The sequence below is a fragment of the Chiloscyllium plagiosum genome, unplaced genomic scaffold, assembly GCF_037043375.1.
Source record: "Chiloscyllium plagiosum isolate Xiang-an unplaced genomic scaffold, Cpla_swu_hap1 HiC_scaffold_37, whole genome shotgun sequence".
In the NCBI taxonomy this organism is placed as follows: domain Eukaryota; kingdom Metazoa; phylum Chordata; class Chondrichthyes; order Orectolobiformes; family Hemiscylliidae; genus Chiloscyllium; species Chiloscyllium plagiosum.
The window spans coordinates 4,634,266-4,659,990 of NW_028270175.1; positions in this window are offsets into that span (position 1 = coordinate 4,634,266).

Genomic DNA, 25,725 nt, shown 5'->3' on the forward strand with positions numbered 1-25,725 from the left:
GACCAGTGGGGTTCTGTCCTGGTGGCGGTTGGAGGGGCGGGGCTCAAGGGCGGAGGAGCGGGAAGTGGAGGAGATGCGGTGGAGGGCACCGTCGACCACGTCGGGGGGGAAATTGCGGTCCTTGAAGAAGGAGGCCATCTGTGTTGTACGTATTTTGAACTGGATGGAACAATCCATCTTCCGCAACTACACTGGCCCCACCCCCCATCTTTTTCTTCGCTACATTGATGACTGTATCGGCGCTACCTCGTGCTCCCACGAGGAGATTGAACAGTTCATCCACTACACTAACACCTTCCACCCCGACCTCAAATTCACCTGGACAGTCTCGGACTCCTCCCTCCCCTTCCTAGACCTTTCTGTTTCTATCTCAGGCGACCGAATCAACACGGACATCTACTACAAACCAACCGACTCCCACAGCTACCTGGACTACACCTCCTCCCATCCTGCCCCCTGTAAAAACGCCATCCCATTCTCCCAATTCCTTCGTCTCCGCCGCATCTGCTCCCAGGAGGACCAGTTCAAAATACGTACAACACAGATGGCCTCCTTCTTCAAGGACCGCAATATCCCCCCCGACGTGGTCGACGGTGCCCTCCACCGCATCTCCTCCACTTCCCGCTCCTCCGCCCTTGAGCCCCGCCCCTCCAACCGCCACCAGGACAGAACCCCACTGATCCTCACCTACCACCCCACCAATCTCCATGTACAGCGCATCATCCGCCGTCACTTCCGCCACCTCCAAACAGACCCCAGCACCAAGGATATATTTCCCTCCCCTCCCCTATCAGCTTTCCGTAGAGACCACTCCCTCCGCGACTCCCTTGTCAGATCCACACTCCCCACCGACACAACCTCCACTCCCGGCACCTTCCCTTGCAACCGCAGGAGGTGCAACACTTGCGCCCACACCTCCCCCCTCACTTCTCTCCAAGGCCCCAAGGGAAACTTCCATATCCGCCACAGATTCACCTGCACCTCCACCCACATCATCTACTGCATCCGCTGCAGCCGGTGTGGCCTCCTCTATATTGGGGAGACAGGCCGCCTACTTGCGGAGCGATTCAGAGAGCACCTCTGGGCCACCCGGACGAACCAACCCAACCAACCTGTGGCACAGCATTTCAACTCCCCCTCCCACTCCACCGAGGATATGCAGGTCATTGGACTCATCCACCGCCAAACCACAACAACCCGACGGTCGGAGGAGGAGCGTCTTATCTTCCGACTGGGAACCCTCCAACCGCAGGGGATGAACTTGGACTTCACCAGTTTCTTCATCCCCCCTCCCCCCACCTTGTCTCAGCCGGATCCCTCCAGCCCGGCACTGCCTTCCTGACCTGCAGTCTTCTTCTTGACCTCTCCGCCTCCATCCTACTCCGACCTATCACCCTCACCTTGACCTCTTTCCACCTATCATATTTCCAACTCCCCTCCTCCAAGTCCCTCCTCCCTACCTTTTATCTTCTCCTGCTGAACACTCTCTGCTCATTCCTGAAGAAGGGCCTGTGCCCGAAACGTCGAATCTCCTGTTCCCTGGATGCTGCCTGACCTGCTGTGCTGTTCCAGCAATAAAGTTTCAGTTTTGGAAATATACCCAATGTGACCTGTGGCAAATATATGTTTAGGGTGATGGCTATTCATAAGTAGAAACGTGTCACTGTGACAATGCTGTAACTTTAAGAGGTTATTTTATCTTGCTTTCCTTTAAAAGAGAGATTTAACGAGAGGTGATGAGTTGGCTAGAGAAAGCCACTTGAGTAAACTGCTTGGGAAGCCTTGGGTTTTTTTTAAAAACTGCCTGTGACCAGCTCTCACAGGTTGGCAATCCTAGGTTTTGGTTTTAAAGACATCAGAAGCTGTTGGGGTCTCAACAGAGTTAGAAGCTTCAGTGACTGTCTCCTGGCTGCCACTTGCTCTGAATTTTCACTTGATGTTTGTTTTTCCCCAGATTGAAGAACTACATCTGTGTCTGAATTTTCTTTTATTTGCCAACAGCAGAAACAGCCCTCTCGCCCCTGCAGTGTCCTCCTCACTCACATGGGGGCTGGTGCCAAAACCGGTGAGGATCTCAAATTTGAATTGAGGCTGTTGTCAGTAATGTAGATTTTTATTAACCACAAAATGGCTTTTCAATTTAAAATAACATAACAAAATAGCTTTAGTTTTTTTTTGACACTGAACTTGAACTGATGCTTTACTGAGTTGCTAGCACTTAGAGAAAAGAGAAAACAATGGAGTTTTCATAATAGGAATCATAAGACAGTAATTTGGTATTCAAACTAACCTTGAACATTTTTGCAAGGTTTATGAAGGTTTGTAGCTCAAGTTGAGGTTTAGGATGTAGGTTTGCTCGCTGAGCTGTAGGTTTGATATCCAGACGTTTCATTACCTGGCTAGGTAACATCATCAGTGGCGACCTCCAAGTGAAGCGAAGCTATTGTCTCCTGCTTTCTATTTATATCTTTCTCCTGGATGGGGTTCCTGGGGTTTGTGGTGATGTAATTTCCTGTTTGTTTTCTGAGGGGTTGATGGATGGTACCTAGATCTATGTGTTTGTTTGGAGTGCCAGGCCTCTAGGAATTCTCTGGCATGTCTTTGCTTAGCCTGTGCTGAAAAATGTGTTGCTGGAAAAGCACAGCAGGTCAGGCAGCATCCAAGGAGCAGGAGAATCGACATTTCGGGCATAAGCCCTTCTTCAGGAATGTCGATTCTCCTGCTCCTGTGATGCTGCCTGACCTGCTGCGCTTTTCCAGCTACACATTTTTCAGCTCTGATCTCCAGCATCTGCAGTCCTCACTTTCTCCTCCTTTGCTTAGCCTGTCCCAGGATAGATGTGTTGTCCCAGTCGAAATAGTGGTTTGTGTTCCCTCTGTGTGACAGCCAGACTACTAAGACCTCTCAGAATCCTAGTAGCACACAAACCCACCAACACTCTCAAACAAAAACTAACAAACTTAAAAGACCCAGTACAACCCATGGACAAAACCAACATCGTCTACAAAATTCCATGCAAGGACTGCCACAAACACTACGTAGGACAAACAGGAAGAAGGTTAGCCACCAGGATACACGAACACCAGCTAGCCACAAAAAGACACGACCCTCTCTCCCTCGTAGCCCTACACACGGAGGAAAAAAAACACCATTTCGACTGGGACAACACATCTATCCTGGGACAGGCTAAGCAAAGACATGCCAGAGAATTCCTAGAGGCCTGGCACTCCAACCATAATGCAATAAACAAACACATAGATCTAGATGCCATCGATCAACCCCTCAGAAAATGAACAGAAAATGACATCACTACGCACCCCAGGAACCCCATCCAGGAGAAAGATATAAATAGAAAGCAGGAGACAACAGCTTCGCTTCACTTGGAGGTCGCCACTGATGATGTTACCTAGCCAGGTAATGAAACATCTGGATATCAAACCTACAGCTCAGCGAGCAAACCTACACCCTAACCTTGAACTAGCAAGCATGGGAAGATTTTGTGCGTCAAACAATCTGTTTCTCAGGAAATATCATTGGATTAACCTGCTGTCAATCATATCGCCTTGTTACATTTGATTGGTCTTTTCTTGTAATTAAGGTTGTGCTGTCTCAAAATACATATAAATAATGTGTAATCTTCAAATGTAATTGTGCCATTTCTCCACGGAACACAGAAGCTGTTAACCTCTGTGTTGCTGGATATATCTGTGCCAGGCAGCTTTAATTTATTAAACTGGTAACCTTGCTTTAAACAGACTGTACTCCGAGTGATTCTTTGACTGATCTCGAGCCAAGGGGCCCCTTGGGAAGGGGTCCATATCTTCACTGGAAGGACAGTTGCTACGTGTTGAGGGACACGCTGAAGCTTGGGGCAGCTGCTGCCAAGGCGCAGTGGGAAAAGACCATCGTGTAACACCTGCCTGACTAAGCACAGGGGGCCCATGCAGTAAGGGAGCTCTGCTGACCCCCCAGCTAAATATGTGGATAGTAAACGTACAGACCTGTATATATGAATGATTACTCTGTCTCTGTATGCAAAGAAATGGAATGTTTACGTATGTATGGCATGACTAATTGTACAGATCATCAAATATTTTATGAGTAAAGTATATTTTTGAAATAAAAGAAAAGGCAGTTGCATAGATTAGTCAAGCAACAGCCTGACATATTCGTACTCTTAAAGTCATACCTTACAGACCTGCTGGAATATGCCTTCATGAAGGAAGTCTGGGGAAAGATGCAGTGGTTTTTATTCAGTTTTGTCTCCAGCAGCTCTGTGACAGAGGACTCTGTGCTGAGGGATGCACTAAGCTTGGGCCAGTTGCTGCTAAGGCACAGTGGGGGAAAGACCAGTGTCTAAGGGCTTTCTGCCAAAGTACAACAGGTGTCCAGTTATTGGCCCCTCCCAATGTTTCAAATATATATAAATAAAATCTTGTACAAGAAAGAGATGCCTTTGGTTTATTTGCTGGATAGAGTCAAACAGAACCGAACAGCTTCAATAGCTGTGTACGTATCCAAAATACTGTTATGAATAATGTATATTTTTGAAATTAAAAAAAGGAAAGATAGCAGACATTATGTTCCGAAATGGTCCCCTGAGACTAAATAACATGTACACCCTGGGGTACAGAGTGAGTGACTGGGGGTCCTGCTGCAGTTCCCATTGCTGTTGGTGATGTCCAGGCTGGTCATTCTGGCCAGAGACTTCAGCTGCATCATTGATGAGGACGATCTGGAGGGGCTGACAATGATGTGGACTCCACAGCCAGATTCCTGATGGAAACGGTTAAAGTTGTCAAGCTGCATGACAGCTTCAGCCCCCTCTGCAGACGGAACGCAGAGGAGATACACCTGATCGCAGCCGGACAGGTCTATCCACTCAAGGATAGATTTCCTGTTTGTGTCCCGAACACTCTCGGTCAGATCCACCAACATCAGGCTGGTTCTCCTGTCTGACCACTGCCTCCTGCTGGCTGACTGTCACCTACAGGACAACCAGGGGGCGAGCAAGGGGATGTGGAAGCTGAACGTGAAATTATTGACCCCAGAAAACATTGGGGAGCTCAAAAGGGATTACACAGGTTGGAGAACCATAAAGCCTTTCTAAGAGACAGAGTCAAATCCAATGTTTGTTTGGTTCTGTTCAGTAAAATAAGAAAAAAGAAAGTGCTTCAGTGACTATATATGTATATAAAGATATTTTTATGAATAAAGTATGTTTTTGAAATAAAAAAGAAACTTAATTGAGGCTGAAGTAACTTAAATAATAACTGCCAAATGATATAATTTTATCTAAAAATATAGAATCACAAGAAGTAACTTTAAACCAGGTATTTAAAGTTTGACGAAGAAATAAGTTTAAATATTTCTTTTTTGCTTTAACATCTCTGATATGAACCAAAAAGCACCATCTGAAGCTGACATTGGCAGCAGTAATACCACATGGTTTAGTTCTTTGGGACAATCCTGCAAGATTCCGTGTAATTGTAAAACACATTTACAATTAAATTGCAGTTATAAATTCATTCCTCACATATTAATCAACTTGCTGAAGGGAGTAGGAAGTCTGCAGGGAATACTTTTTATTCAAACTACTCCCCACTTTGCAGAAGCATGTAATAAACTCAAATTTATTTGACCTTTTTCTTTAAAATGTCAATTCTCCTGGTTGGTGGGAGATGCAGCGTTCAGGACCCCTTGAGACAGTCTCCCTGGTGTTAAACTTTGGGGAAGGAGAGAAAGCTGCAGCACACAGCAGGATCCAGTGGGATTTCAGTCTGTATTGAGGGTCTCTCAATCTTGGGAAATCCATTCCCAGGGTAGCTACTCCCAGCTCTGTCTGCCATTAACACCCCAATCTCCCACTCTTCTCCTCAGATGTGACACAGGATCCTCCAGCCTGGTATTACTCAATAGTTCCACAATGAGGAGGAGGCTGTATCAATGAGGGTTTGCCATTGAGGGTTTACAGGCAAGGCCTAAGTGGGGCGAGAAGGTCACTGTCCATCATCCCCATGGTTCCAGATATCATTGGAGCATCTTTCAGCATCTTTTCCCAGCTGCTTATGTATTGTTGCCTACAAACTGGACAAGGTTGGGCACAGAAACCATGTAGGTGATCATTCGAATGGAATGGGTGAATCTTTAACAGTATATATAGGAACATAGGAACAGGAGCAGGCCTTTCATCCCCTCCAGCCTGTTCCAACATTCAATGAGATCATGGCTGATCTGTGACCTAACTCCATTTTTCTGCTTTTGGTCCATATCTCTCAATACCTTTGGTTATCAAAAAAAAATCTATCTCAGGTTTTAAATTAACAACTGAGCCTGCATTAACTGCCATTGGTGGAAGAGAGTTCCAAATCCCTACCACTGTGTGTGTAGACATGCTTCCTAACCCCTTAACATTCTAAATTCTAGAGAAAACAGGCCTAATTCGTATAATCTCTTGAAAGAGACATAAAAAGTGACAGGTGAGATAGTTGGTACATTGGTTTTAATTTTCTAAAACTCCTGAGACTTGAGGAAGGTCCCATTAGGTTGGAAGATAGTGAATGTAACTCCATAAATCAAAAAGTGTGGATGACAGACAGCAGGAAACTACAGGTACATGAGCTTAACATCTGTCACAGGGAAAATGTTAGAAGCTATTATTAAAGATGTTATATCAGGGCACTTTGATCAGTTCATGGTAATCAGTTAGTGTTCACATGGTTTTATGAAAGGGAAATCACGTTTAACCAATCTGTTGGAGATCTTTGAGGAAGCATCACCTGTGGATAATGGAGATAAAGTTGGATGTACTGTCCTTAGATTTCTAGAAAGCATTAGCTAACGTGCAACATCAAAAGGTATTGAGGAAACTGAAACTTCATGGTGGAGGGGAATATGTAGGTGTAGACAAAAGATTGGCTGACTAACAAGAAATAGAGAAGTAGGCATTCATAAGTATTTTTCAGGTTGGCAGATTATAAAGAGTGGTGCATCATTGGGATTGGTGTTGGGACCATAACTATTCACAACTTAGATAAATTATTTGGATGAAGGGACAGAAGGTATGGTTGCCTAACTTGCTGCTGACACAGGAATAGGGAAAAGTAAAGTGTGAAAAGGACATAAGGGGCCTACAAAAAAAAACAGATAGCTCAAGTGAATGGGCGAAGATCTGGCAAATGGAGTAGAATGTGGGGAATAATTAAATTATCCATAATGAAATAAAGAATAAAAGAAGCATATTATCTAAATGGGGAGAGATTGCAGAATTCTGTGATGCAGGGGGGAGTTGGGTGTCCTAGTGCATGAATCGTAAAAGAGTAGTATGCAGATACAGCAAGTAATTGGGAAGGATATGATTGCAAGGGGAATTAAATACAAAAGTAGCAAGGTTATACAGGAGACTAGTGAGACTGCATCTGAAGTTCTGTGTTTTTAACATTCTTGCATGAGATGTGGCCAGCAAGGCCAGCATTTGTTGCCCATCCCTAATTGCCCTTGAAGTGAATGGCTTTCTGGGACATTTCAGAGGAAATTTAAGAGTCAGCTACATTGGCCAAACTGGGTAAGGAAGCGTTAGAATGTTAATGAACCAGATGGACTTATGATAATTGCGACATAGCCACCATTAGGTTCGCTTTATTTTAATTCCAGATTTTATTCAATTCAAATTTCACTATCTGCTATGATTAGATTAGATTCCCTATAGTGTGGAAACAGGCCCTTCGGCCCAACAACTCCACACTTATCCTCCGAAGAGTAACACACCCAAATCCATTTCCCTCTAACTAATGGACCTAACCCTATGGGCAATTTAGTGTGGCTAATTCACCTGAATTGCACATGTTTGGACTGTGGGAGGAAACCGGAGCACCCGGAGGAAACCCACGCAGACACAGGGAGAATGTGCAAACTCCACTCAGGCAGTCACCCAAGGCTGGAATCGAACCTGGGACCCTGGTCCTGTGAGGCAGCAGTGCTAACCACTGAGCCATCGTGCCGCTCATGATGGTGGGTTTCAAACCTGTGTCCCAGAATATTATCCTCGGGCTCTGAATTACTCGCCATTACACAGCTGTCTTCCCAGCCATCTTGGTTCCCTCGTTTCAGGAAGGATGTAAACGCATTGGAATGTAAAGACTATGGGCAGGTTCTTATTGGGATCTGATGATCTTTGGTGAGGTTTTTGGATAAGAGATCTGGCATGGTCGATCTTGACACCAGGAGATCGCTCTATCCTTTAATGTTTTTTGACACGTGACAAGGCGAGTTTCGTGCTAGGCAGTGTCAAGTTAATTAAGGAGGATTATTTCTTGTTAAATGCCTGTTAATGGCCAAACCTGCTGCATTAATATTCAGCTTCCTATCTTACCAAATGTGCCAGACAAGCTAGATGTCAAGAATTCTTGGCATGGTAGTCAGAGCGGGTACCTGATGACATCAACTGGCCACTTTCTTCAAAGGAGTTCCATGTTGGTCACTGGGCTGCAGCATCTGAAGACATACTCCATGGGAACTAGCCACATGTACCCCATTTTCATAGACATTAGCATCCAATTTGTGCCAGCCTCTAAGAACTCTCATGGTACATCTCCAATCCATTTACAGGATACTCCCTCACTTCAATGCTGCACTGGCAACTCTCATTATAATGCTGCAGCAAGGACACTGTGCGCTGAGGGTGAGGGATAGTTGAGAAGTGGCTGTTTCCTAATCTAGAACTAGGGGCCATTGTTTAAAAATAAGGTACTGCCCATTTAAGACAGAAATGAAGCAAAATTCTCTCAGAGGCAGAGACTTTGAATATCTTTAAGGTAGAGGTAGATAGTATTTTCGTAAGCAAAAGGGTGAAAAGTTATCTGAGATTTGAAGTTTCGGTTGGATTAGCCATGATCTCATTAAATGGCAGAGCAGATTTGAGAGGTTAAAGGATCTACTTCTGCTTCCTGTTTGTATGAGATGAGGAGAAATGTCTTGTGAAGAATCTTTGCAATTTACCTGAGAGGGTGTGGAAGCTCAGTCATTGCACATGTTCAAGACAGAAGGTGATAGATTTTTGGACATTAAAGACATCAAAGGATGCAAGGACTGGGGAAAGAAATGGCAGACATAGATAATCAGCCATGCTTGAATTGGATAGTGGCAGACCAGGCTTGATGGGCCGAAAGGCCTACTCCTGTTCATATTTCTTCTCATCCCATGTAAGCCTCAAGGTAACAAAGGATGATGGTTTTAGCAGCAGATGAGCTAAGGCAGAGTGGAATCAGATGTTGTTAGAGAGATGGGAAATGGTGGTTTTAAGAAATGGCATGAGATCAGATCAAAACCAGCTCAACACCTGGGAACTAATGGAGAGGAATGGACAGAGAGAGAGAGAGAGAGAGAGCAAGAGAGAGACTGGAGTCTGGGTCTATGTGAGTTAGAGTATACAATGGTATAAGTGGAAATAATATCCTACAAATGATGAGATTGTGCAGATTTCCATTACTTAATATATACCCACTGATTATATGTCCATTAATATTAACTGCTTTAAGATTATAGACCATAAAAAGCCTCATAAATAGAGCCCTATTTAACGGTTTCTGTGAAACACATTTTCAGGCAAAGATGTTGAACATTTTTCTGAATATATGGAGCTCTGGATTCAGAAAGAGAGAATTGATGTGCTGGAACAACAGCTGATTAAAGCTTTACAGATATCAAGCAGTGACTATTACAACAACCTGATGAGGGAGCAGTGCTCCAAAAGCTGGTGCTTCCAAATAAACCTGTTGGACCATAACCTGGTTTTGGTGTGATTTTTAACCAAGTAGTGACTGACCTTTTCCATCTGGCTAGTCCAGGTTTCCACTGGCTCCATCCTGAATGCAGTTTTGTGGTGACATAATCACTGTTATCTTAAAACCAGCATCACAAAAACAGATTATCATCTCATCACCATGGTGCTCTTGTGGGATCTTGCTATGCTGAAAAAAGGTTTGGCATTTCCAATATTACACCAGTGACTATTTATCTTTAGCAGTGAAGCACTTTGCAAGATCCAGTGGTGGTTAAAAAGTACAACTAAAAGCAGGTCCTCGTTTTATTCTTTAGAGACCTTCACTGTCTGTTGAAAAAAATCTCCTAATAAGTCAATCCTAGACCTTGTTGATTGGCTGAATTTCCTCCCAATCAGTAAACAGGGAGAGATGATGTGAGCGAGGTCAGAGGTGATGCTTCTGATGGAAGTCATTTGAAACCTATTCCAAAGTTGGTCACTTTGGAGTGGCTTGGCCTCATTTACAGAATATTCCAGAAACATGAGCCTCACTTTGAGGAAGCGAAGTCTATGTCGCTGGGGACTGTGGTGAAATATGTACTTGATTTGTTTCTTCCTTCACTTGTGATGAATATACAACGTTCAGCAGGGACTGACAATGCAACATTGCTTATTCTTGTTAACGCCGAGCTGGCAGCAGAAATGGGTCCACAAGGAATCGTCCGCAGGATTCTCGCCAAGAGCTGACAAAAGATATCAGGCTTCTGGGATTTTAAGCATTACTCACTGCTGGGACCTCACATCCCACTACAGTAGCATCTTCTTTTATTCATTTTTATTCCTGTTCAGAGATGAATGTTATGTTTTTCCATATTCAATGTGACAATCCTTGGGAAGGGAGCGCCGTTCACTTTATGTCCTGTTTAAGATGTTATCTACTCCCGTCTCAGGTGTATTGCACTGTTTGCACCAGCAAAGGAAATCAGTAGAGAATCAAACAGCACAGAATGAGGCCACACAGTCGATCATGGCTCTGCCAGCTTTTTGAAAGAGCTTTTTAGTTAGTCCCACTCTCTGTTCTAAGTAACTGGTGTGGAGGAGCTGGTATTGGACTGCAGTGGACAAAGTTAAAAGTCGCATGACACCAGGTTATAGTCCAACAGGTTTATTTGAAATCACAAGCTTTCGGAGTGTTGTTCCTTCACCTCATGAAGGAGCAGCGTGCCAAGTGCTTGTGATTTCAAATAAACCTGTTGGGCTTTAACCTGGTGTCATGTGACTTCCAACTAAACAGCTAGGAAAGTCCTGAATCACGTGTTGTCCCAGGGGCCTGGTTGTCTGATCCAGTTCCTTTTGACTGAGGCTTCACTTGTGTTGGAAATTTGAATTTTACTGAGTGAACTAGCACGAGGCCAATGTATTATAAATGGCTAAAGTGCAATTATTAGTTCTGGCTGTCTCAGAATTCTTCTCATTTATCTGTTATGCTCCCTGAAACTACCAGGCTTATTTAAAGGAATGGTATCTGTTACTGAAGTGTATTATATAATGGTCTTTCACCACGAGGTGCTTTGTAAGATGGAAGCACAGCATTATCTTCACTTTATTACTTGTAATGGCCCTCTCTATTGACTAAGATTAGGCGTAATTCTTACAGCCATTCCAAACTTGCAGTCTGTACCACCTGGGAGAGCAGCAGAGACCTGGAAAAACCACCACCTTCAAACCTGGCCCTCCAAGCCACACACCATCCTGACTTAGAAAGAAATCAACATTCTTTCATGGTCACTGGGTCAAAATTATACACCTTCCTTCTTATCCAGAAGTCACATGATAGCAAGTTATAGTCCAACAGGTGTTTTTTGAAATCACAAGCTTTCGGAGCTTAAAATAATCCTGTCGGACTATAACCTGGTGTGATGTGACTTCTGAGTTTGTCCATTCCAATCCAACACTGGTACCTCCGCATCAGTCCTTCTTGTCTGCACAGTGAGTTTACTGACATCAAAACGATTGCAGCTGTTCAAGAAGGTGCCTGACTGTCACCTTCTCATGGACAATTAGAGATGGGGAACTAAATGTTGGCTGTGTCAATGATGCCTGCATCTCAGGAATGAATAATGTTTAAAAAACTGAACATTTTGCTGAGCGGGTTCAAGTTCAGACTATAAAATAGCTTGGTATTTGTCCCAAATTGGTAATAAATGAATAATCTGAGACATAAAGTTGGAACTTTTTCAGATGTTTTTTAAATCTTGTCTGACAGTGCCATGGTCAATCTGCGAATACAGACTGCTGAGTCTGGATGATCTAAGTTGAGATTTTTGTTCTCTTCCTCAGCATTGAGAACCTTCATCTTGTTAAGCGTTTGAATAATGTAAAGCTAAAGTATGAACTGAAATTTTAAAAAAATTACAGTTACTTAAAGTCTTTGTGGGGATGGGGAAGGCTGGATTGTTGCAATTCTTGTTGCAATTAGCTTGAAATTCTTTTAACACCTTGGAACTGAAAATAGGAACTCTCAAGTGAAATAGACATGAGGCTGTGATACCAACAGATTTAGTTGATGGATGTCATGACATTTGTATAGTGCGAGTGGCCAACAGAACTTCTTTGAATTCTAAAGTTATCAAAGGACTCAAAACACTAACTCTCCTTCTGTCTTCATAGATGCTACAGACCCGCTAAGTGTATCCAGAGATTTCTGTATTTGTTTCAAATTTCCAATATTTGCAGGATTTTACTTTTATTTGGCCACCTTGCTGGGCTATTACTGTCCCAAGCTTCTTGCTCACTGGACGCATGCCACAGGATCACTCTGGGTTCCAGGGGCTTAATATCCGATTATCCATACAATTTAACAAGTGGTTTGCAATGATCTCTGATCACAAATAAAAATAGTTTTAGTTATTGCAGTTTAAGATCAAAAATAATCACTTGATAGTACATAAATATAAATGTTTCAGGGGCTACTTTGAGGATGCTGCTAGATGTATAGTGATAGAAAGCTACAAGTTAAATTCTCTGGAACTGGCACATCATTTCTGCTCATTTCCTGACTCGTGTAAATGCCAATGTTTACCATGACTCCAGAACCCAAAGTACAATCTGAGAAAGGGGAACAGGGTCTTCATAACCAAATTGACCAAGAGATAACATTAGATATGTATTTAAAAAGCAGAAAATGTGGGAGAAATTCAGTAGGTCTGGCAGTGTCTATGGAGAGAAAACATTTGAGTCTGATATGACTCTTCTAACTGAAGATATCACACTGGGCTCAAAACATCACCTCTGCAATTGTTTATAATTTACATAAATGATTTAGAGTTGGAAACCAAGTACAGTTTGTCAGAGTTTGCTGATGACACTAAGATAAATGGTAGAGCAAAGTGTGCAGAGGTTACTGAAAGACTGCAGAGGGATGTAGATAGGGTAAGTCAGTGGGCAAGGGTCTGGCAGATGGAGTACAATGTTGGTAAATGTGAAGTCATCCATTGGGTAGGAATAGCAGCAAAACGGACTATTATTTAATTGGTGAAAAATTGCAGCATGATGCTGTGCAGAAGGACCTGAGTGTACTTGTGCATGAATCACAAAACATTGGTTTGCAGGTGCAGCAGGTAATTAAAAAGGAACATGGAATTTTGTCCTTCATTGCTAGAGGAATGGAGTTTAAAAAGGGGTGATTATGCTGTAGCTGAATAGTGTGATGGTGAGGCCACACCTGGAGTACTGTGTGCAATTTTGGACTCCTTACTGAGAAAGAATGTACTGGCACTGGAGGGGGTGCAGAGGAGGTTCACTAGGTTGATTCTGGAGTTGAGGGGGTTGGCTTATGAGGAGAGACTGAGTAGACTGGGATTATACTCATTGGAATTCAGAAGAGTGAGGGGGATCTTGTAGAAACAAGATAAGATAGAAGCAGGGAGATTTAAGCTAGAAATAGGGGGCATAGCCTCAAAACAAGGGGGAGCAGATTTAGGTCTGAGTTGAAGAGGAACGTCTTCACCCAAAGAGTTGTGAATCTGTGGAATTCCCTGCCCAATGAAGCAGTTAAGGCTATCCTGTAGAATGTTTTTAAGACAAAGGGAAATAGATTTTTGAACAGTAAATGAATTAAGGGTTTTGGTAAAAAGGCGGGTAAGTGGAGCTGAGGTCATGGAAAGGTCAGCCATGATCTTATCGAATGGGGGAGCAGGCTCGATGGGCCAGATGGCCTACTCCTGCCCCTTTTTTATGTTCTTATGTTTCTCTCTCCACAGATGCTACCGGACCTGCTGCGTTTCTCCAGCACTTTCTGTTTTTATTTGGGATTTCAGTGTTTTGCTTTTATTAAATATAGTTTGCTGGATTTGCCATGCTACTTACCATTTCTCTTTTTGCCAGATGACTCAGAGACTATGGACCAATTGAACAGTTTCTTGGGTGATTGCTACTACTCCCTCACCACTAATCGAAGTTGAAATAATCTCTTTTAAGTTCAGTATAATGGCTTCTTCCTCCTCCTGCAGCTTGAGGTAAGGCAGGATAATTACACAAAAGTTGCAGATTGTCACAAGTGAGTTCCCTACTGCTTAAGTATCAGTGATACAGATTCATATTTTATGATTATTCAGTATTTATTATTGAAATAAAAGCATCGATTGGATAAACATCGTGATGTTGCAGCATCTTCCGTGAAAAGTGCCAACATGTTTAAGCACTTTTTAAAATATAGTGCGGTAACAAGACTGGAGCTGGAAGAAACTTAGCAATTCATCATGCCATATTTATCAACAACCTTAACAACACATCTGAATCCTTGAAAGAAAATATATGTCTGAGAGAAACTGGAATTTTCATCCCAATAATTGCATTTCTTTGTAGCTGTCCCATTTAATCCCTTTTTAAAATTCTTTCATGGGATGTGGGTGTCACCAGCAGGGCCAGTGTTTGTCATCCATCCTGAACTGCCCTTGAACTGAGTGGCTGCCTAAACCCATTTCAGGGAGTCAAGATGTGGAGATGCCAGTGTTGGACTGGGATGGACAAAGTCAGAGTCATATGACACCAGGTTGTGGTCCAACAGGTTTATTTGAAATCATAAAGCTTCTGAGCTCTGCTTCTTCATCAGGTGACTTCTGACTTCAGTCGGGGTGGGGTTATGAGTCCCCTACATTCCAAGAATAAGCTATCAGAGGTTTCAGATGAGGAGATAAAATCACATTTATCTTAAAGATGTTAGAGAAATGGATTCTGGTGTGAGTACGTGTAACAGTTGCTATTGGGCACTTTCAAGAGATATTGTTTTTACTTGAAACTTGTAAAGGAATGTTTTGGGATTAATGAGATTATAAGTTTACCATGTATTGAATTTGTGTTATAAGTAAATAGATTGGTTTATTCGACCTTATTTTCAATTGTTTTGCTTAACAAACTTGTTTTACGGTTAAAATAAAATTTGCAATATTGCAGACTTCTGTGTCAGTGAAAGACTTTGTTAAAACCAAATCAAAACATAAATATGATCTATCAAGCCAAATTTCAGTCTAGGATCTGATCTGTTCATAACAGCAAATAGAAAGGTGAGCAATCTCTTTGCTAAATAGGATTAAATTTTACATACAATCCTGTTCGTAAACTGATTTGTTCGTGAACGGGGTCGTTTGTATGTCAAGGTGCTACTGTATTTCCTATGGCAATTGGCAGCCAAAATAGGGATCTGAAAAGAGACTTCTGAAGATAAAAGCAAATGCTTCAATCTTATCATTTGCATTGATGTGCAGGGCTCCCCTATTACTGAGGATGGGGATTTGTGTGGAGTCTTCTTCTCCTGTGAATTGTTTAATTGTCCACCACCACCCACAGCTAAATGCGGAATGACTGCAGAGCTGAGATCTGATGCATCGCTGTCGAATTGCTTAGCTCTGCCAATCACTTGTTGTTTCTGCTATTTAACACGCATGTATAGACCTGAGTTGTAGGTTTACCATATTGTCACCTCAGCTTTAGGTATGTCAGGTTCTGCTCCTGGTGCTCACTTCTACCCATGCTGTTATGGACAGATACATTTCTGACAGGTTAAGATGCAATCAAGTTGGTTTTTCTCTTCTGTTGGTTTTCTTACCATCTGTTGCAGAACTGGTCTAGCAGCTATGTCCTTTAGGGTTTGACCAGCTCGATCAGCAGTGGTGCTATGGAGACACGCTTGGCGATGATCTTTGAAGTCTCCAACCCTGGATATGTTCTGTCACCTTCAGCCCTCCTTCCAAGCGGTATTCAACATGGAAGGGGACTGATTCTTCAACTGGGCATGGGGAACAGTACGTGCTAATGAGCAATAGGCTTCCTTCTCCACATTTTACATGATGCCATGAGACTTCATGGAGTCCTGTGACGCACAAGAAGATAATTCCATTTAAACTGAGTCCAACTCCACAATTTTATTTGTGTTAACCATGCTCCATCAAACTGACCCCAAATGATTACTAACTCCCTTGATATTTATGCAGTCAAATCTCACCCAATTAACCCTTAATTAATGTGTCCATTATCTGTTGCCACATTCCATGAAGTTTTATATATCCGTTCAGACCATATTAGATGATAACAGGCCAAGAGCTACTGTTGAGGACTCCCAGGCCAACTCCCTATATACCACTGTGCCACCACTCTGCTGGGTCTGTCCTACCAGTGGGACAAGGATGGTGATAGCGCTGATTAAGGTATGACTGTGTTAGAGTGTTGCTTGACTAGTCTGTGGACTGGCTGTCCCAACATTATCACTTGCCCTCAGGGATCAGTGAAGATGATTGTGTAGGTTCGACAGAGCTCTGTTTGCTGTTGTTTTTCCAGTGCCGAGGTCAATGGCCCATGGTCTGTTTGATTTCATTCCCCTGAGATTTTATAGCACTTTGATAGAACTGAGTGTATGGCTTGCTAGGCCAACTCAGAAGGCAAATAAGAATTAACTTTGGACTCTGACCTATTGTTTACTCCTTTCCCTCTCCCCCCTCTCGCCTGCATATTAACCGACATTTTCCTAGCTACCATCAGTTCTGAGGAAGGGTCACCGGATCCAAAACGTTAACTCTGACTTCACAGATGCTGGCGTACCTGCTGAGCTTTTCCAGCAACTTCTGTTTTTGTTTCTGATTTACAGCATCCGCAGTTCTTTCGGTTTTTATTAAGAATTAACCAGAATTGTACTTTCCTGGCCAGACCACTAAAGGACAGCAAATTTCCTTTTCAAAAGGGCATTAGTGACCCAGAGGATTTTTAAAAATGCCAGTAAACAATGGTTACATACTAACTATTTGACTTTTAATTCTAGATGTTTTGAATACAAATTACACCATTGGTGATGATGGGATTCACACCCATGTTCCCAGACCATTACCTGTGTCCCTGGATTACAAGTCCAGCAACAATAGTACCACAGTACTGCCTCTGTCTAATTTATTCTGAGGTAAATGATTGCTGGCACTGGAAGAGGCTGATAAAAGCAAAATACTGTTGATGCTGGGAATCTGAAGTAAAACAGTGCTGGAGAAACTCAGCTGCTTCTTTGGAGAGAGAAACAGAGTTCATGTTTCAGGTATGACCCAAATAAGCATTACACTGGACTTGAAACATTAACTCGCTTTCTGTCTCCACAGGTGCTGCCAGATGTGCTGAGTTTCTCCAGCACTTCCTATTTTTTATAATATATTTTTATTAAGAAAAAATAGATTTTTAAATATTACAACAAATACAAAACAATGCAATTCAAAACAGTACAGAAATAGTACAAAACTAAACCCAAATAATAAAAAAAATTCCCCAACTCACCCTCCTATATGAATGTATAAACATATATAGAGAAGTATAAAATTAAAAAAAACCTAAACTTGCTATTTAACTAACTAAATAAATACTAACAACAAACAAATAAATAGTAATAACTCAGCCCAGCCAAACAAAACACTCGTACATTCACAGTTCCTCCTCCCTGGATATTGGACTCATGAAACACAATTGTTACGGCTATATAAAAGCCCTTGTTAGTGTGGCAGATAAATCTGTGTCCAGGTATTTCAAAAAGGGTTGCCATGTCTTGTAAAAATTCTCAGTTTTGTGGTGTACCATATCTGTGAGAAAATCCAGGGGAACATGCTCCATAACAATCTTCCGCCAACCCGACAGGCCTGGGGGGTTTTCTGATATCCAACCTAGCAAGGTATTCTTCCTTGCACAGAATGTAAGAATATTGGAAAGTTTTGCCTTATGCGAATCTGCAGGAAATACAATAGAAAACCCAAAAGGAGCGAAATAGGGTCATTCTCCACCCCTACACCTAAAATCCTCTCCATTGCACCCACCACAGCGCTCCAATATGTTTGAAGCCTGTCACAAGACCAAAGACAATGGGTACGAGTACCCGTACAGACCTTGCACTTGGGACATGCTGAAGATACCCCTGGTTTAAATTTTGACAAACAGTCTGGGGCTAAGTGGACCCTGTGGAGAATCTTCAACTGTAAAGCATGGGTCCTATTGCAAACTGATATCTTCCTTGCATTCTCCCAAATATCCTCCCATGCCTCTGAAGAAACTTCAACACCCAGCTCTCTTTCCCACATCTTGCAGAGTCGATCAGACTCATCTGAGGTAGCACCCCCTAATTGGTGATATAGAGTACTGACAGAGAGTGTACTCTTAGCCCTTAGTACCCCTCTTTCTATGTCAGATTTGTAGGGATCAGTCAAAAGTGTGGTCTTTTTTTGAATAAAATCCCTAACTTGAAAAAAAGAAAGAGGTCTCTATTAGGTAACTCGTACTTCCATACTAACTGATCGAAGGACATCATTACATCTCCCTCAAATAAATCACCCAGGCAAGATATACCCCGAGCTGCCCAATGTTTAAATCCTGAATCTATCATACCTGGTTGAAAACTCGGCATACCCACTAAAGGTGTAAACAAAGATGTTTTGCCAATATTACCTTCCCTCTGCCGAATTGCCCTCCATGCTTTAACAGTATTGATGACTATTGGGTTATGGCAATAATCCCTAACTGTCCTCACCTTGTCCAAAAACAGCAAACTGGTAAGGGGGCACCTTGCCTGGGAGACTTCGATATCTAGCCATATTTAAAGAGGGTCCCCACAAACCCAATCACTTACGTAGGTCAAGAGCGAGCTTAATTGGTAATTTTTAATGTCCGGAAGGTCTACTCCCCCCAATCTGTGAGGCAACTGCAGTTTGGCTAATTTAATGAGGGGCCGTTTATGGTGCCAGATAAAGGAGCTGAACCAACTGTTCAGTCTCCTATGTGTTTGTTTATTGAAAATCACGGGGAGCATCCTTATAGGGTATAGCAAACGAGGGAGAATATTCATCTTAATAAGCGCTATCTGACCCAACCATGAGACTGGAAGTGCCTCCCATCTTTGGAGATCTTGTTTAATTTTTTTCAAATAATTGAGTAAAATTGGCTATGAACAGCCAATCCAGAACTGGAGTAATGAATATGCCCAAATACACAAAACCCCCCTGTGATCACCTAAATGGGAATCTATAGTCACTCTCAAGAGCCAACTCTTTCGTAAGACCACCCATAGGCATAGCCTCTGATTTAGCAAAATTAATTTATACCCTGAAAAAGTGCCAACCGCGTGAATGCATTGTATCAGGCAAGGCACTGAGACTGCTGGATTTGTCAAGAAAATTCGAACATCATCTGCATACAGCGAGATCTTATGTAATTTTGACCTCACTTCTGGAGCTGATATATTGAGATCCCCACGAATGGCCTCTGCCAACGGTTCAATCACCAACGTAAAAAGTAATGGTGAAAGGGGACAGCCCTGCCGGCTACCCCTAGAAATATTAAAATTGCTTGACCGTACCCCATTGGTAATGACCACAGCGAGAGGTACACTGTAGAGAACCTTTACCCATCTTATGGGAACTTCGCCCAGACCAAACCGGTCTCGAGTATAGAAAAGGTATGGCCACTCAACTCGGTCAAATGCCTTCTCTGCATCTAAAGAAATCACCAATCCCTGTATTGACTGCTGTTGGCATGCTTGAATTACGTTAAGCAGCCTCCTAACGTTATTGGAGGTTCTGCGACCCTTTATGAAGCCCGTCTGATCCTCTTTAATAATAGAAGGTAACCCAGTCTCCAGCCTTAACACAAGAGCCTTAGAGAGGATCTTAAAGTCCACATTTAAGAGCGAGATTGGCCTGTATGAAGCACAGTCTTCCGGAACCTTCCCTTTTTTAAGGATAAGTGAAATATTGGCCTCTCTCAGAGATGGTGGGACTTCCTATTTTATTTCCAGAAGATGCTAGTCAATAAATGAGAATAATATGACAATCCAAGGAAAAAGAAAGGAACTTCTCACTCCACAGGAGGTGAGTCTGACAACATTGCAGTATTTCCCGAACTTCATACTTCACTGTTACAGAGGCTTCCTTTATATTTTGATATCTAATGATGAAAAGGAATCCTATTTTGTGAAGCATTTTGACATTGGATTTCTCTTCAGTAGTGTTATTGGGAATCTGGTTCATTATTGGCAGCTTCACAGAGAGTGCACTCCCAGTACTGAGCTAGGAACACTGGTCACACATTGTGCTGCAAAATCACAACATCACTTCTCCTGTGGCTGTGTCTTTGAGAGTTGGAAATGTGATTGATTGAATTATTTTCAAACATTTTGATTTTGTGGAGCGTTTAAACTGGAAAATTGTTGTTGATAATGTTAGCAGAGGTAAATTAGGTGTGTTGATAGGACATTCTTGTACCTCCCCTAAAGTGACAGACAGAGGCATGTGACACGACACAACCGAGAGGAGAGTTTCCATTTGATCCTTTGAGCAGATGTTGGGAATGGATATTGGGAAGTTATACACCCCCAGCCATATTATTCTATTCTTTAATTTTCATGGATTGAAAACAATGGATGCATGGTGTTAAAAATTCTTGTTTGCAATATGTGGACAGGACATTGGCTGGATGGGTTTAGGTTACAGTATAATGCTTTGGAATATACTCTTTTATGTCACAGTGACGCTATCAGCTTACATTTTTTAAAAAATGTCCCATCAAAGCATGTTGGTAATATCATACATTAGATATAGGTTCCCACATGTAAACACTGGACCTGAAGAGCATTGATACAGGGCCTGAAGGTGAACTGGATGGAGAGGTGACAGCTGAACCTTTTTTGCAATGTGTCAATGTGGGAGATATTTCTGTTATTTAAGTAAACCTCCTTATCTGTACCCTAACATGTAAATAGACTGTACTGAACCTTTAGCCTAGCTGCCAGTCACTGACGATGATAAAAGACCTATCCTGAATAATCAGAATACAAACTGTGGGGCTCAGTGGAAGGAATGTAATACCCAAATTGCCAAATAGGCCCTGACTGTAGTAAATCCCTGTCTATTGCGATGGTGAACCTGGCTCACTATCTGCCCTTGCACTTTGGCATTTATCCCATACTGTTAGTAGTCAGCCACATCATCTCGAAAGGAAATATTAAGTTTCAAAGTTTATGTTCCCAATTGATTGTTTTGATTCTGTTTAACGTTTACTTTTCCTGATGTGGTTGGTATAAAAGACCTGGATCAGTTGGTGCTTTGACTTGTTCTGGCTTCACACTTAATTTCATCTTGAATGGTTTTATTTGAGCTTTTATCCTTGGTGCTGTACTTGACTCTGAGGTGAGGCAATGATCACCATCCACGCCATCGCTAGGGCTGCCAATTTCCACCTCTTTAACATTCCCTGACCTGCCCCTTCCTCAGCTCAGCCACTGCTGACAACCTTATCCACATTCTATACCATCTTTCACATGTCTAATTCAACATACCCTTGCTGGTCTACTGTCTTGCATAAACACAGGTTGTATTGCTTATTGAAAATGATGAGCAAATCCCCCCTGAGCTGGGACAGCTACCAAGTGATGTAAAACCCTTAAACCTCTTTGTATTCCCACCTCTCCCTTCCCTACTTCAAGGCAGGAACCAAAGCCTACCTCTTTGATCAAGCTCTTTATTGCCTGTCCAAGTGCCTCCTCACGTGAAACAAACACAGTGACTGCTGGAGAAACTCAGCAGGTCATGCACAAAACATTTTTCACACATTATATAAAAATTTAAAAAACATATTATTACACTTTTCAGTTTTGAAGAAGAGTCATACCCAACTCGAAACATTAACTCTGTTTCTCTCTCCACTGATGCTGCCACACCTGCTGAGTTTCTCCAACAACTTATGTTTGTATTTCAGATTTCCGGCATCCGCAGTATTTTGTCTTTTTATATGGCTTGGTGTCAGATTCTCTTTGATTATGAAACATCCAGGGATGTTTAACTATATTAGAAGTGCTATATGAATACAAGTTGTTGTTGTAAGTAATTTGCAGAAACTGACTCTTCCCCCTGATCTGCTGGTTTCATTTTCTCTGTTAATCTGAATTTGGAGTGGAGAGGGACTGATGAGATAACTTTTGTGTTTTTGCATAAAATAGTGGGGAGGCGGCGGTACAGTGATAGTGTCATTGGAATCTAGAGGCATGAGTTTAAATCTAACCTTAACATTGACATTTGAATTCCATGAAAGTATAGAATAAAAACCTAATCAAATGGTGACCAAGAAACAACTGTTGATTGCCATAAAGATCCATCTTGGTCGCTAATGTCTTTTAAGGTAAAAAAACCCACCATCCTTATCTGGCTTGCACATGACAGCATTATGGGTGACTTTTAACTGCCCTCAGCCAGTCACTCACTTTAAGGGTAATTAGGGATAGGCAGGAAATGCAGCCTTGTCAGTGATGCCCCAGAGCCCATGAAAAATGATCTAATACCAGTGGAAATTATAAAATAATTCCTCCCCCTTCCAAAAAGTACTGATTCATTTCCTTTTCCCAAAAAAAAGTTATTTGTAGAAGTTATGAAACTACATAATATTTCAAATTTGACATTACATAAAGTATAAATAAATCTATTTTTAAAAACACATTACACAAAGTTGTCATCAAGGGATATATTTATGACGCATATTCCCATTTTGTGTCAAACGTTTTCACATTGAAATGTGATTCCACAATCAAACTATCATTGAAGACCACGTAGGCAAGTTCAGATAGTCAACAGTTCAGGAGACAGTGAGAAAGTTTATTCATATATTTCAAAATCAGCATTTATTGCTTGCAGAATGTAAACCAATTTTTTTTACCTTTGGAAATACTGAGTCCACCAGGAGAAGCTGGTTGACTAACTCTTGTGTATCGAGATAATGGGCTCTGTGGTAGAAATGTTTCTCTTGTAGACAATGAGTCATTATCAGGCAGATTCAGGTGGAGACAGGTTGTCCATCAGTTATGTGTTCTGACATTTCTCAGCATATATCCTTAAACTCTAATCAAGTTAAATCATGCATAAGTTCAACAGTTTTCCATTTGCAAAAATACATTCATCCATCATAATGGAAAATGTAATATAATCAAATCCTACCCGAATAGATCAAAATGTAGTGTTTAAATCAGAGTTTTGTCCAATCGAATTTTAAAAAAATATTCACTCATGGGATGCAGGCATCACTGGTCTGACCAGCATTTATTGCCCAGAGGCCAGTTAAGAGTCAACCATATTTCTGAGAGTCTGGAGTCATATGTCAGCCAGATCAGATGAGGATGGCAGATTTCCCTCTCTAAAGGGCGTTGGTGTGTTTTTCCTGACAAATAGCAACAATTTCATTAGACCCTTAATTCCAGATTTTAAAAAAAGTTGAATTCCCCTATCTGCTGTGACAGAATTTGAGCCCACATCTCCAGAACATTACTCTGAGTTAATGCTCTAGTGATACTGTCACTTTACCATCTCCTCTCTCTCCACTCACGTAATCCTTTAACTTCCAGTTTTGTTGTTGTGGTGCAGATCTGGTGTCCCACAAAAAATCGTTGCAATCTCTCTGTCTGCTACTTTCCAATCATTAATGTTATATTCCAAATCTACATCTTTATCTTTTGTTCTTTCAGTGTCAGAATGTCCTGAAGAGATTCACCTAACCATCTTTAAGAGGATGGGATTGGTCAATTGTAAAAAAGTTATAATAAATTTATATAAATGAACTGCCATTGAAGTTAATCGCTGGGAAGCAGGTGGAAACATACACAGTGATGGAAAATAGAGACTTTGTAATGATCAGTATTCCCTAGGTGGTTATACAAGAAAAACAGGTCATATTTTAAGTGCACAAAGAGAGTTGTTAGACAATCTCTTGAGTGTGGTTTCTGCACAGTTAATACATATCAGATAGTGGATGTAACTGAGATTGTACAAAAACCTTTAGCCTTTGCTTAAGAGGTTTGTGCTATTAAGCTCCACAAAAGGATTTGAGTTCATATTCCAGTTGAGTGTGGGATTGTTGAAAGTACCATCATTTGAGTGAGCTGTTTAACCAAATTCCTATCAGTTTATTTATATTGATTTTCAAAGGTTCCCTCACTTGCACTATTTGAAGAAGTCTAGAATATAACACAAACTATGTAGGACTGAGGAGAGGAGGAATTTATTCACTGAGGGTGGTGAAACTTTGGAATTTTCTACACCAGAGGGCTGAGGAAGTTCAAAACAGAGATTGATAGATTTCTAGTTATTAAGGACATCATGGGGTAGTATGAGAATATGGTGTATGGTGGATGAGTGACCATACTCAGGAATGGTGGAGCAGGCAGGGGCTGAATGCCCTATTCCTATTCCTATGTTTCTAAGAGCAAACCAATCAGAAGTACTATTCTCCAACATAGGCCCAATAACTGAGCAATGACAAGCCTCCCTGGATTTCCAAATCATGATTTATAAATAATTCTTGTTCCCATGAAGAAAATGATGGTAAACTATGTGATGATGCAGTGGCTTTAAGAGGTTATTTTGTCCTTTTTTTGAAGAGAGGTTGTAAGGCAGTGGTACTGAGCTGTCAACTAAAAGCACTTGTGTAAACAGCTTGGGAGGCCTTGGGCTTTTTTAAACAGCCTGAATGAGTGTGACCAACTCTGACAGATCAGCATGTCAGGTTTTGGTTTTTCTGTAGCATGAGAAGTATTGGTGACCTCAGCAGAATTAAAAGCTTTAGTAAACATCTCCTGGCTGGCTACTCACTGGAATTTTCTCTTGATGTTTTCCCTCTCCTCAATTGGAGAGCTCTATATGACTGTCTGTGTCTGAACTTGCCTTTTTGCCAAGGGGTGTGTTTATGGGATGTTACTGTGTTGGAACAGTTAATTAGTAGATTAAGTAGATTACCTACAGTATGGGAACAAGCCCTTCGGCCCAAAGCGTCCACACTGACCGTCCGAAGAGTAACCCACCCAGACCCATTCCCCTACCCTACATTTACCCCTGACTAATGTACCTGACACTATGGGCAACTTAGCATGGCCAATTCACTGAGCCTGCACATATTTGGATTGTGGGAAGAAACCGGAGCACCCGGAGGAAACCCACGCAGACACAGGGAGAAAGTGCAAACTCCACACAGACAGTCGCCCGAGGTGGGAATCGAGCTCAGGTCCCTGGCACTGCAATGTAAACCACTGAGCCACCGTGCTGCCCAGTGTAATAGTTGCTGTATCTATTGTTCGCTTATGTTTTCCAATAGTTAAGCGAATCTGAGCTCTTCTTTCTTTTGTTTGTATTTTAATCATAGTGTTTAAATAAATTGTGTTTTTGCTTAACATTGATTAGTTTGACCAGTTGCTTTGCATCTGGGACACAACACTTCACATTTGCCTTTAAAATAAGAAAAAGTTAGGGTCTAGGCTACCTTCTTCAAATATTTTGAGGGGGTCTGGCCTGGTCCATAACAAATGCCACAAAGAAAATGACAACTGCTTCCATTGTGGTTCAGGTACAACAGAAGCACCAGAAGGGTTTGTGGTTCTGCCACTGTTTTTTGTCAAGCTGGTTAATCTCACTCCGAGT